This window comes from Fukomys damarensis, unplaced genomic scaffold (assembly GCF_012274545.1).
Source record: "Fukomys damarensis isolate Sample0158 unplaced genomic scaffold, DMR_v1.0_HiC HiC_scaffold_18, whole genome shotgun sequence".
In the NCBI taxonomy this organism is placed as follows: domain Eukaryota; kingdom Metazoa; phylum Chordata; class Mammalia; order Rodentia; family Bathyergidae; genus Fukomys; species Fukomys damarensis.
In genome coordinates this window covers 39,310,645-39,324,092 of record NW_022900930.1, presented here as the reverse complement: position 1 = coordinate 39,324,092, position 13,448 = coordinate 39,310,645, and the positions used below count along the sequence as shown (strand labels likewise).

At 41.2% G+C, this 13,448-nt stretch overlaps 2 long non-coding RNA genes across 2 annotated transcripts; both read left to right on the top strand.

Annotated features, from left to right (window-relative positions):
• The first annotated feature begins 6,369 nt into the window (after nt 1-6,369).
• Nucleotides 6,370-7,387, top strand: LOC117286755. The gene is made up of 3 exons (XR_004517878.1): nt 6,370-6,560; nt 6,876-6,967; nt 7,246-7,387. It is a non-coding gene; the product is annotated as an uncharacterized LOC117286755 (long non-coding RNA).
• Nucleotides 7,388-8,499: 1,112 nt separating this feature from the next.
• Nucleotides 8,500-12,098, top strand: LOC104866060. Its single transcript, XR_781334.2, has 3 exons — nt 8,500-8,642; nt 9,870-9,983; nt 12,015-12,098. It is a non-coding gene; the product is annotated as an uncharacterized LOC104866060 (long non-coding RNA).
• Nucleotides 12,099-13,448: the final 1,350 nt, after the last annotated feature.

Genomic DNA, 13,448 nt, shown 5'->3' with positions numbered 1-13,448 from the left:
CGTCAGCTGTCAGTCTCTCAAAGCCCCAGTGACTGTCGCTCTTCTGGAGCCCTGGTCAGCATGGGAGCAGATCCAGGAGGATGGAGCGAGGCAGAGTCCCTCTGCAGGAAATGCTGCACAGCGGGACTTCTGGGCACCCGGTGCCAACAGGGTGGAAAGGTGCTGAGAGACGAGGGTCTGACAGACACCCTGGTTGCCAGGAAAAGGAGAACAGGAGCTGGAAGTGAACTGCAGAGTGTCAGAGTCAGATTCTATCAGTTCAGCCATTTGGTCAGCCAGCTGCAAGCGGGCATGTATTCCGGAAATATAATCTAATTTTATGTTTATTAATCATAAGTCTTTTATTATCTGATAAGCTTCTGAGGGGGGATTTAAGTTGTCATTGTTACTGACGAGCTTTGTCCGGCCTTTGTATCACTGATTCAGAAGAGTCGCGTCAGGAAAATATCCTTTCATCCTTTTCTCCCTGACAGCAGCAAACCAGATGAATCAGGAACTCTTCCACAACTGAGTCACTTTATACAATTCCTTTCCTTCCAGGCCTGGGACCACTGCCTTCTAGGAGCACTGTCAGCATCAGTAGTACATCATTACATGGCCAACTGTTCACCAGCCTTCCAGTGTCTCCAGTCACAGGCTCAGTAGTTATCTGGTTAGTAAGGGGAAAAATAGATAAGAGAGAAAGGAGAGAGGAAGAGGAGAGGGGAGTAGGGGAGAGGGGAGGAGAAGGAGGGAGGGAGAGAGGAGGAGCGGGGGAGGAGAGAGGGAGACGAATATAAAAGAAGAGAGCAGCCCCAAATCCTCTCTCCTGTGCATATTGTTAATAAAACCATAGAAAAGTAGAAACTTGCTTGTTCTTGTTCATACGGTAAGCAATGATATCTAACAATGAGAGGCAATACGGACTGAGAAAGGTATAGAAAGACACAGGGAGGAGGAGGAGGTAAAGAACAGGATGAAGAGGAAGAAAGCTTCTGATACTGTATCCGCTAGCGGAGATATTGTCTAAATGGGAGATTCCCATTTACTTCGAAGATATATTTTTGATTTGGTATATTATCTTGATTATTACTGATATATTTTTTTTTAATTTTGGAGCCTACAACATCACTTGGAAAATGATAGTTCTCAAAGTCCGTATGAAATCACAACTCACGTGACTTTCTTTTGTATTTGGGAACTGAGAACAGCAGGCTACAGAAGATGCAAAGAAACAGGTGAATATGCTTGATGTTAGGAGGAGCTCAGCAGTGACTGCTTTTGTTTGTAGGGATAGAAGAATGTCTGGGGAAAGTAGGAGCGACCTGACCCATTTGGGGGAATGAGTAATTTGCCAAGTAGTTGGGGTTGGGTGGGGAAAGAGTTTCTCCAGACAGAGGATTGAATGTAAGGACCCAGAGGTGTGAAGAAATAGGTTTTGCCAGACATTTCTAACTAGAAGGATTTTTCTGGAGCACAAAGTTCAACAGAGGGAATTGTAATTAAGATATACAGCTCCTGAACATGTAATCAGGAGCTAAATATAGAGGGCCTTGTGTTTGAAATGAAGGAACTGAACTTTATCCTGCTGTCTGGTGTTTTCTTTGCTGTGTATGAGAATAACCTGGGAAGCTTGTTAAAATGCCCAACCCCTAAAAAATTCTGAGTCTTTAGGTCTGGGCTGAGATCCAGAAAATCATTTTTAACAGAAACACTGGACAATAGTTTTTGTTGTTGTCGTTTTATTAGCACTTTGGTGGGGGTACCGTATTAGTATTAGCACTTTTGAAGGAAGTTTTGTTCATACCTTGAGGTAACATTTAATTCAAACATGAACAATTCATGACTGAGGGATGTTGAGGCATTCTAGCCAGAAGCAGGGCTCTAGGCAAAACAACCGGCCAGAGGAAGGAAAGGACATTGGAAATGCTAAAGTTGATTTCAAAGCAAAACATTCTGTAAAACCCGGGGTCTGGGGTTCGGGAGAACTAGATCCCTGCTCTGGCTCCATCCCTGACGAGCTATGCTTTGACGGTGTAGCTGTCTAATTTTTCTGTTTATCATTTACACTTTCCTTCCACGTAAGTAAATGATAAAGTTTTCAATTGTAAGTAATTTGTGTTTCAAATGTTTGTAGAAATAGAAAGGATGCTCCCCAGTTTGAAACTATGCCAATGTGATGGACTAACGAAATCAAGGACATGACCCAGATCACAGAATATGAGGCATTAGCAGATGCCAGTGAACATTTGGCCTTATGTTTTTGAAAAATATTACACTGTGTTTTAAACACTTTAAGTAGTTATGTAGACTTTAAAAGAGAGAGAGAGAAAGAGCATAATTGTTTCTTTTGGTTGATAATAAAGCATAATTGTTTATTCCAGTTAAAAATCAAGGTAAACTTTTTCCTCATTAACTTTTGTATCTAGTATCTTTTGTAACTCTGGAAGACACTTACTCTAATTATTTGTAATATTTTAAATGCTCCCTTAATTTTATGCAACATCGCTGTTTATTTGTTTGTTTGTTTGTTTTTGTGCTGGTGACCGGACTTGGGGCCTTATGAAGCAGGTGGAGGAAACACTGAGCTAATTCCCCGGTCCTATGCAACATCTCTTAATAGTTTGTCAGTGGTGCACAGGCACACAAAAGATATTTTTACTTCACTATCAGTGTTGCTTACCTTTTCTGAACCTTTAGTTCATTTCATAGAGTCTGAAAACCTGCAGAATAATCCACTTTTTTCATTCTGAAAAGAAATAAAAATTCAGATTTTACTTGAAATTATTTTAAAGTAACAGGAAGAATAAGTTTTTACATTTAGTAAGCAGAGCTAAGAGACAACCTTCAATGTTGGAAAAAAATTTTACTGGCTGCTCCGCAGGCAAAGGTCTACTATCTAAAATATATAGAGAACTGAAAAAAGCCAGACCCCCAAATTTATAAACCCAATTCAAAAATGGGCATTAGAAATGAACAGACATTTCTCAAACAAAGAAGTTAAAGCAAAAAAAAAATAAAAAATAAAAAACATGGAAAAAAAACGTCCCACATCACTGGTCATTCAAGAGATGCAGATGAAGACAGCAATGAGATTCTACCTCACCCCACAAAGAATGGCTGCTATAAAGAAATTAACCAATAACAAATGCTGGCTGGGTTGTGGGGAGAAGGGAACCCTTCTCCATTGTTGGTGGGAGTGCAGACTGCTGCAACCACTGTGGAAATCAATATGGAGATGCCTCAAACAACTAGGATTAGAAGTCCCATTTGACCCAGCTATTACCCTGCTGGGTGTCTTCCCAAAAGAATTAAAAGAATCATACCACAGTGATATAGACTCACCCATGTTTATTAGTGGCACAGTTTGAAATAGCTAAAACTTGGAAACAGCTCAATTGCCCATCAACCGGAGACTGGATAAAGAAGATGTGTGTGTGTGTGTGTGTGTGTGTGTGTGTGTGTGTGTGTCTGTGTGTGTTTTAATAAAATGGAGTACTTCTCAGCCATAAATAATGAGAAACTGGAGGCATTTATAGCTAAATGGATGCACATTGAGGCTATACTCTTAAGTGCAATAAATAGGACATATGTATGTAAATACTGAATAGTTTCTCTGGTGTGAAAAACAAAGTGTAGATAAGGCTCAGTTGTATAATTGATAATGTGAAATAGAAAGAAAAGTTCTCAAGGAGTAGCAGAAGTGAGAGGGTTAAGAGAAAGGTCAGAAGGGAAAAGAAAAAAATATCATAAAAGGAAAAAAATGGAAACAAAGTCTTTGTAAATAGGGAAGGGCGAAGGGGGTGAAGAGAGGGCAGGGGAATGGGGGAAAACTAAAAACCAAGACCTGTCATGTAAAGGTACAATATCCCACTGATGAGTGCAACTGTATTGTATACCTACAATGTACCAATAAACTTTAAAGTTCTCAAGGAGTAGCAGAAGTGAGAGGGTTAAGAGAAAGGTCAGAAGGGAAAAGAAAAAATTTCATAAAAGGAAAAAAGTGGAAACATAGTCTTTGTAAATAGGGAAGGACGAAGGGGGTGAAGAGAGGGCAGGGGAATGGGGAAAAACTAAAAACCAAGACCTGTCACGTTAAGGTACAAGATCCCACTGATGAGTGCAACTGTATTGTATACCTACAATGTACCAATAAACTTAATGGGAAAAATAATTAAATATTTAACCTCTGAAGACCTCAGTTTCTCTTTTTTTTCTTAGTTGTAAATGCAGTAATTAAAAATTAACTGAGTTATCTATTTGAAATCATATTAATGAAGTTGCAACTATGGATTCCTAAAACATGAAAATGGGGTGTTTGGGTGCTTGTTTTGTTTTATTTCCTCTTTTTCTTTCTTTCTTTTGATACTGGGGATCGAACTCGGGACCTTGCACTTGCGAGGCAGGTGGCAGAAACACTGTGATAAATCCCTGGTCCTGTTTTCTCTGTTTCAAAGCCATAGATTTGAGACTGATTAGCCATCTTGTAAATGCATCTATTTCTTATGAGAAGAATTTTTTGAAAGCAAAGTTAATGGAGTACTTGAACAAAAGCACCGCTGTGCTTAGAGGAAAGTGAATTTTCCTTTCTTCTTCTTCTTTTCTTACCCTATTATAGTATCACAGAACTTCAAGTAGGCAGCCTACAAAAATCCCTTTCAGCTCTAAAATTTTATGATCCCATAATTATGAATAAAAGTATTGCTCATCTTTTGCATTAAACATGAATAATGTATCACGTCAGGCCTGAATAATATCCCTTTAATCTCATATAACACCTCAGGTTCCCAGTATCACAGCAGGACCACACCAATCACATTTGGCAGCTTTGCTTATATAGTTTATGGCCAGAATTGGTTTGCTTTAGATAACACACTCTTGTGCTGTACCACTGTTGCTAAGATACAGTTTTGTAAATAATGTTATTTTAAATATACATCCTGGGGTCGGGAGAGGAATGTGGAAAGCAGTTGGTCAAAGATTTAAACTATCTTTCGCGGGAGCAAAGGCAATGTATTAGGTAAACCTTTAAGCCTATTTTTGAGTGCATCCTAAAATAATTCTGCTTCATTGTGAAACTTGATGAAGAGATCCAGGGCTTGGCAGAAGAATGATCAAGTCTAAGGTTTGTAGCAATGATGAGTTGTTTGGCAACCGTAGCGACTGGCCAGTGTGAAAAAACACTGGTAGTGCGATAGGGCTCTTGAAGGAGATTTGGGGGGGGGGCGTTTCTGCTTCAGCCTTGAAATAAGGAAAGAATTTGATGATTACCACTTACAGTGTATTTTTAAAAGGCCTCTTGTTAGGAATCACTGCTGAAAGCCAAAAGGATTTCTTTTGGGCACCAATGTCCGGAGACAGCTAGCACGCGGGCTGCCTGACTGAGATGGGCAGAGTGAGCTGTCCCCGTGTGCTGGGCTCGAAGGAGGGCAGACAGTCTTGGCCCCACATAACTCCTTCACCACGACCCCAGAACCCACCGTCAGCTGTCAGTCTCTCAAAGCCCCAGTGACTGTCGCTCTTCTGGAGCCCTGGTCAGCATGGGAGCAGATCCAGGAGGATGGAGCGAGGCAGAGTCCCTCTGCAGGAAATGCTGCACAGCGGGACTTCTGGGCACCCGGTGCCAACAGGGTGGAAAGGTGCTGAGAGACGAGGGTCTGACAGACACCCTGGTTGCCAGGAAAAGGAGAACAGGAGCTGGAAGTGAACTGCAGAGTGTCAGAGTCAGATTCTATCAGTTCAGCCATTTGGTCAGCCAGCTGCAAGCGGGCATGTATTCCGGAAATATAATCTAATTTTATGTTTATTAATCATAAGTCTTTTATTATCTGATAAGCTTGTGAGGGGGGATTTAAGTTGTCATTGTTACTGACGAGCTTTGTCCGGCCTTTGTATCTACTCCTTCACCACGACCCCAGAACCCACCGTCAGCTGTCAGTCTCTCAAAGCCCCAGTGACTGTAGCTCTTCTGGAGCCCTGGTCAGCATGGGAGCAGATCCAGGAGGATGGAGCGAGGCAGAGTCACTCTGCAGGAAATGCTGCACAGCGGGACTTCTGGGCACCCGGTGCCAACAGGGTGGAAAAGTGCTGAGAGACGAGGGTCTGACAGACACCCTGGTTGCCAGGAAAAGGAGAAAAGGAGCTGGAAGTGAACTGCAGAGTGTCAGAGTCAGATTCTATCAGTTCAGCCATTTGGTCAGCCAGCTGCAAGCGGGCATGTATTCCGGAAATATAATCTAATTTTATGTTTATTAATCATAAGTCTTTTATTATCTGATAAGCTTGTGAGGGGGGATTTAAGTTGTCATTGTTACTGACGAGCTTTGTCCGGCCTTTGTATCACTGATTCAGAAGAGTCGCGTCAGGAAAATATCCTTTCATCCTTTTCTCCCTGACAGCAGCAAACCAGATGAATCAGGAACTCTTCCACAACTGAGTCACTTTATACAATTCCTTTCCTTCCAGGCCTGGGACCACTGCCTTCTAGGAGCACTGTCAGCATCAGTAGTACATCATTACATGGCCAACTGTTCACCAGCCTTCCAGTGTCTCCAGTCACAGGCCGAACGTCATATGCATGAGTACGAACTCCCCGCTGCTCTCACCTCCCAGCTTCTCCAGCTCCGGGCTGGATGTACATCATTACATGGCCAACTGTTCACCAGCCTTCCAGTGTCTCCAGTCACAGGCCGAACGTCGTATGCATGAGTACGAACTCTCCCCCTGCTCTCACCTCCCAGCTTCTCCAGCTCCGGGTTGGCCCCTTAGAATATACTTGGCTTCTGGTGGACTTAAATAAATGAGAATAATTAAGAGCTCTATATCGTTTCGCTCTTGTCTGCGGTAAAATTGGAAAGCAATTGACACTCTTATTAGAATTTCCTTCGGTTTCTTAGTGGGAACATTTGCTTGACGTGACGTGTGCTGCTCTGAGTGGTGAGGAGTGTGGATTCCATACACAGAAGGGGAAGCTCAGAAAAGGAACATGGTGAGCATCATTCAAGCCCATGGGATTTTACTCACTGTCGTCTTTGGCCATTAAACCTTGACTTTGCCTCAGTCTGATCATTTTCGTTTTGCCTTTCAGCTAACTCAGGATCACCTGTCCTTTTGTCTTACTGTTTATCTCCCTTCGCCAGCTTGTAAAAATAAATGAGACTAGTAACAGAAATTGTTCTGCTAGTTTTAAAAAAATACATTAACTTAAAAACTGCTGTCGTTTAGCCTTCCTGGTTAATGTACCCACACAAATCACTACGTCTCTAGGTTCCCCTGGGAAAATCCGGAAAGAAAGTGTTGAGCTGTGGGATTTACACCATTTCACTGAAATGGAAATAAAAACAAAAGGACGGACTCTCGCTGCCAAACAGATGAGGAATGTAAAGCTTTCCAAAAAGGACACTAAAAAGAGCAGGTAAACATCATGATGACAAACTCAGGAATTAATCATCTCCAAGCAATTCTATGACACTAATTATTGAGACATGTTACACATAGCCATTTCTTAGCATGGTCAGTAAGTTGCACTTTATGGGTATGCAAATACAAAAGACAATGTACTTGCCAACAGCGATGGTTGAGATGCTCTATCATAATTGACTAGCTTAGGATTTTAGCTCTTTGAGCTGCATTTTTCTTATCAGGGCCCCCATCATACTTCAAACCATTGTAAGGAATGAAAGAAATGCATGCAAAAAGATTAACACAGAACCTGGCATTTAATGAACACGAATGATGAATAGTTCTTTTATGTACAGTGTAACTAAATACTAACTGAGCCTTCCATTTGTCAGGTACGACCTATTCAGCATTCACATACGGCCTCACTTCACATGCGTGTTTGCCTATGAGGGAGAGACGATGGTTTACACACTTCTCAGATTATCATAGCTGAGACATAGAAAGTTAAATCGTTTAGCCAAGGTTAAACAGATGGTAAGTGGGAGAACAAGGATTCGCTCCCAGGAAGTGAGCTCCAGAGCCCACACTCCTAACTACTATTCTTTAAATAAAAATAATTGCAAAATCTTAGACATGGAAGCCACTGTAGAAGTGGTTCAGGACAGCATACTATTTACCATTGAGGAAGCTGGGGTCGAGAGACTAGGGCAGAGTGTCCAGCAAGCGAGCAGCCTGGATAAGGAGCCAGCACTCCTCTCACCACGTCTACGTCAAGGGCCTAGCACTGCATTGCTCATGAACGCTCCCTGGGCTGTGCAAGCATTTCCAGCACAGTGAACAAAAGATTTCAAGCCCATGGGATTTTACTCACTGTCGTCTTTGGCCATTAAACCTTGACTTTGCCTCAGTCTGATCATTTTCGTTTTGCCTTTCAGCTAACTCAGGATCACCTGTCCTTTTGTCTTACTGTTTATCTCCCTTCGCCAGCTTGTAAAAATAAATGAGACTAGTAACAGAAATTGTTCTGCTAGTTTTAAAAAAATACATCAACTTAAAAACTGCTGTCGTTTAGCCTTCCTGGTTAATGTAACCACACAAATCACTACGTCTCTAGGTTCCCCTGGGAAAATCCTGAAAGAAAGTGTTGAGCTGTGGGATGTACACCATTTCACTGAAATGGAAATAAAAACAAAAGGACGGACTCTCGCTGCCAAATAGATGAGGAATGTAAAGCTTTCCAAAAAGGACACTAAAAAGAGCAGGTAAACATCATAATGACAAACTCAGGAATTAATCATCTCCAAGCAATTCTAGGACACTAATTATTGAGACATGTTACACATAGCCATTTCTTAGCATGTTCAGTAAGTTGTACTTTATGGGTATGCAAATACAAAAGACAATGTACTTGCCAACAGCGATGGTTGAGATGCTCTATCATAATTGACTAGCTTAGGATTTTAGCTCTTTGAGCTGCATTTTTCTTATCAGGGCCCCCATCATACTTCAAACCATTGTAAGGAATGAAAGAAATGCATGCAAAAAGATTAACACAGAACCTGGCATTTAATGAACACGAATGATGAATAGTTCTTTTATGTACAGTGTAACTAAATACTAACTGAGCCTTCCATTTGTCAGGTATGACCTATTCAGCATTCACATACGGCCTCACTTCACATGCGTGTTTGCCTATGAGGGAGAGATGATGGTTTACACACTTCTCAGATTATCATAGCTGAGACATAGAAAGTTAAATCGTTTAGCCAAGGTTAAACAGATGGTAAGTGGGAGAACAAGGATTCGCTCCCAGGAAGTGAGCTCCAGAGCCCACACTCCTAACTACTATTCTTTAAATAAAAATAATTGCAAAATCTTAGACATGGAAGCCACTGTAGAAGTGGTTCAGGACAGCATACTATTTACCATTGAGGAAGCTGGGGTCGAGAGACTAGGGCAGAGTGTCCAGCAAGCGAGCAGCCTGGATAAGGAGCCAGCACTCCTCTCACCACGTCTACGTCAAGGGCCTAGCACTGCATTGCTCATGAACGCTCCCTGGGCTGTGCAAGCATTTCCAGCACAGTGAACAAAAGAGGATTTGTTTTAAGAAAGATTTTTAAATGGCTTAGTTTATATAAAGTGATAAAATAAATTAAACCTGGCTCACAGGAATGCTATTTCAACTATATAAAAAAAAAAAAAAAAAAAAAAAAAAAAAAGAATGAAAGTCAATAAAGTATAAGGGAATAGAGAAGACAGGAAATAGAATTAAATCTAGGAAGGTGTGACCATTAGATTTCCATCTTCAGTTTATCACTTACCAGGGTTTAGTCTACATACAAACAAAAGAGGGGATACAGAAAGCCTTGCTGCTTTGGGATTTTGGATTGTTTTTATCTTGGTGCAATGTGAGGGATCATGCTTGATTTTCTTAGTTATCACAGATTTCCAATGAGATGTGTTGAATAACTGCTAGGGTTCCTTATTAGAGACGCTCAGGACTGCTGACTCTGTGAAGCTGCTCCCTCATCACCCTTCTGGGGACATGGAGTGGAGATTCAATCCTCTCCTCTTGTTGAAGAGGATAGAATGACTTAGAAGAGGTAATTAATGTACATGTCAAGTCCCTCTACTGATGTTTTCATGATGTCCTGGCTAGCTTTTCACTGATTTATATCCTCTTTTTCTTTCTCTTAAGTGTAGTGGACCATGGATCAGGAACGTATTATAATTTACTCCTTCAGCTATCTCCGCTTAGGGAGATATAAAGTATGGCATAATATTTACGGTGTATGTCTCTGTCCTACTGATGATAAAGTGGGGAAAACAACAGAAATGGGGGTCACTCCTTCTCAAAAGAAAGTTTGGAGTTTATGGGGTTAGATTTGGTTTTCTCTTTATTTGGTACAGGGGATCGAACTCCGGACTTGTGCTTGCAAGGCAGGTGCTGGAAACAATGCGCTAAATCCCCAGACTTCTGGGATTAGAATAGTTATGGTGGACCATGTTTCACAAGAGCTATCAGCATTACATACATCCAGATGCTCAAGGGCAGACTCAGAGGCAAGCAGTTTGTTACTTAATGACTTTATGTAGAACTACATACCAGTCCAGAGATAAAGGTTAACAAGAAAGTTTCAAAAATAATTTTATTATGTATTATACACTATACACTATACTTCACCCCCCCCCTTAGACCTCTGAGCAGTGAGTTAAAAGAACAGGAAAGAGAGGGTAGCTATTTATGATCAGTCCAGCAAGCTAGACAATTCCTGGGATACAATAGTAGAAGGTCAAATTACAGACCAGTTTCCATTTTGCTACAGAGATCTGAACAGCTAATAGAATTGCCCTAACTTCCTGGTTGTTTTGGTAAAGCCAGTTAATGTTCAAACTTGTTTTGGGCCTTTAAACTTGCATTGCTTTGTTTCAATACATAAATTACTTAATTTGTTTTACACATGACATGTTTTATTAGGTATAGGCTTAGTCGGTTTATTGAGGACATCTCAAATACAGCATTGTATTTTGATCACAGATATAATGGGTCAGGAATTAGAATAGGACAGAGCAGAAATTGTTTTCTTTATTCCACAGTATCTGGGATCTCAACTGAGGAGACCTCAGCATCTCTGTGTGAATTAAATGGCTGAGTTCAGGGAGTGTTTGGGTCTTAATCTACTGATAAAGTCTGTGCCGAGACAGGAGAACTGAAGGCTCAGCTCGTTTGTGGCTGTGACCCACTCCACACCACTGCTCCATGGGGCTTGGGGCTAACTCAGCACGACAGGTGCTCTCCAGTGGAGGTGATCCTGGGGCTGAACCTTCTGAGAGAACCAGACAGAAGTGGCATGACCTTTCTGGCCCAACCTTGGTGATCACACAATATCACTCTTTCATTCTCATTAGCCAAAGAAGTCACAAGCCCTGCCAAGAGGGGACACAAGCTCCATTTTTTTTTTTTCTTGTACCGGGGATCGAACTTGGGATCTTGCTCTTGTAAGGCCCCATCCCAAGCTCCACTTCTTTTTTTTTTTTTTTGGTACTGGGGATTGAACTCAGGTCCTTGCGCTTGCGAGGCAGGCCACTCAACCACTGAGCTAGATCCCCGGCCCCCCAAGCTCCACTTCTTAATGTCATGTTTTAAAACTATCACAAAGTGTAAAATACATTAACACTCCAAAGATGCATGTTCTAAAGCTAGTGGTGACTCTCCCATCTTGATCCTATAGTTACTTCAATTTGTCCATTTTTTAGACATTTTAAATAGAACAGGGCAGAGTAACCATCTTTAGAGGTATGATCTGGTGGTTGCCTACTCCAGAGCTTTACATACATCATCAGTTTGAACAGTCACACGACTTTGCATGACTATAAAAGACCCCGAGGAGTGGTATATAGTTTGAAAGGGGTAAAGGGATACATGTACCCAGGTAGAGGTTAGGGGATGTTATTATCAAAAGTAGATAAGGGATAGCAAGAGACAGAGGGCCTCTTGTTCCCCTCTAACTTTTTTCTTTGCCCAGATTTTAAACACAAACTCTTCTATTTATGCAATATTCTCTCCTATTCATCCAATTTCTTTATGTAGCACAAAGTCGAAATTTCTGTGTGATATTTTGTTTTTCCTTCAGGTCTGTCTATGGATTTTCCTATCTGGCAGAACACAAACAAATAAAGTAAGCAAAATATGTAGATGGCAGAGCCTCCCAGCTGGCTACGGGCAACTCACCTCCAGCTATCATAGAATAGAGAAATAAACTGCTATCTTTTAAACAATTCACAGTTGTATGTGTGATATTTTTATTTTGTTTTTCCTTATGTTTATTTGTTTCCCAACAAGTTTTGCCCAAAGGAGCACATAACACACAGTTACTTAAAATTTCTATCTGTATTTTCAGATTTATACTGAAAGATGATTTCTTCAAAAAAAAAAAAGATTGGATATTTTTGCAATTTGGGATTTGATGGAGTCTATTTTGCCCTTTCTCATTTATCTTGTTCAGTGATCTCAACACATGACAATACAGAACACAAAGAGAAGAACAGATGGCCTAGAAAAAGAATCAAAGCAGATTTGGCAGTCACTGTCACTGTCCTTGCCACGTCTTTTGCTTTTTAAATGAGAAATGCCATTATTAGTTTTTGGAAATGTCTCTACTAAGTAAAACCCAGGGGTGTTGTGGGGAGGGGATTAGAAGGAGATCCCCTCAGCCTTGGCCAGACTTTGTACCAGTGAGCGATGGGCCATGTGGAGTAGTTGGGTGAGGACTATGCGTTCATCGATTTGATCTGCAGTTTCTACTCGAGCTCTCACCAGAGATGGTTCGGATATGGCTGACATGTGGCCAATTTTTGTTTATATTTTGGAAGTTTTTAAGTGTTTCTTGGCTTTTCCCAGAGTCTCCATGCTTATTGTATAATTCTGAGATCAAATGTTATAGTAATGCTTGATTAGTCATTTACTTGAGTAAGGAGTAGTATTGTTTCCTGGAGCTTGAGGAAATAAAACATTGCTTTCACTTCAAGAATAGTCACTCACAAATATTTAGAAATTTATTACTCGAATAGGGTTCTTATATGGATCCTAAGTCCAGTGATCCTTGCTCTAAATCTGCTTCGAGTGGATCTTCCTAGAGCCTGTTTACCGGAAGCTCCTGGTGCCTCTCCATACTTATCCCTAGAGAGAGAGACCGCCAAGAGGCACAGGACAAGGTCTGGGTGTTTTTGAATACAATTTCCTGCTTGTGCTTAAGTTCCCTCTTCATGAACTCACACCCAAGTCCACAGCAAGGACTTGATGCATCTTTTTCTTGAAGAGGGTTCCCTTTAAATCTGCATTTCTCAGTGCCTCCTCTGGGATCTCTCACAAGCATCATGAGTCTCCCTTGTACGACTACTCCACCAGCCTCCACGTTGCATACAAACCCAAATCTGCCTTTCCATTCTGCTTTCCCTGTCTCATTTAGCACCATGGCCAATTCATAGAAATTAAAATGAGAGTTATCTTTCCAAAGTAAGAGGGGAGACAAGATGCTCCGGGAAGTGTCACCTGTGTGTGCTTGGGT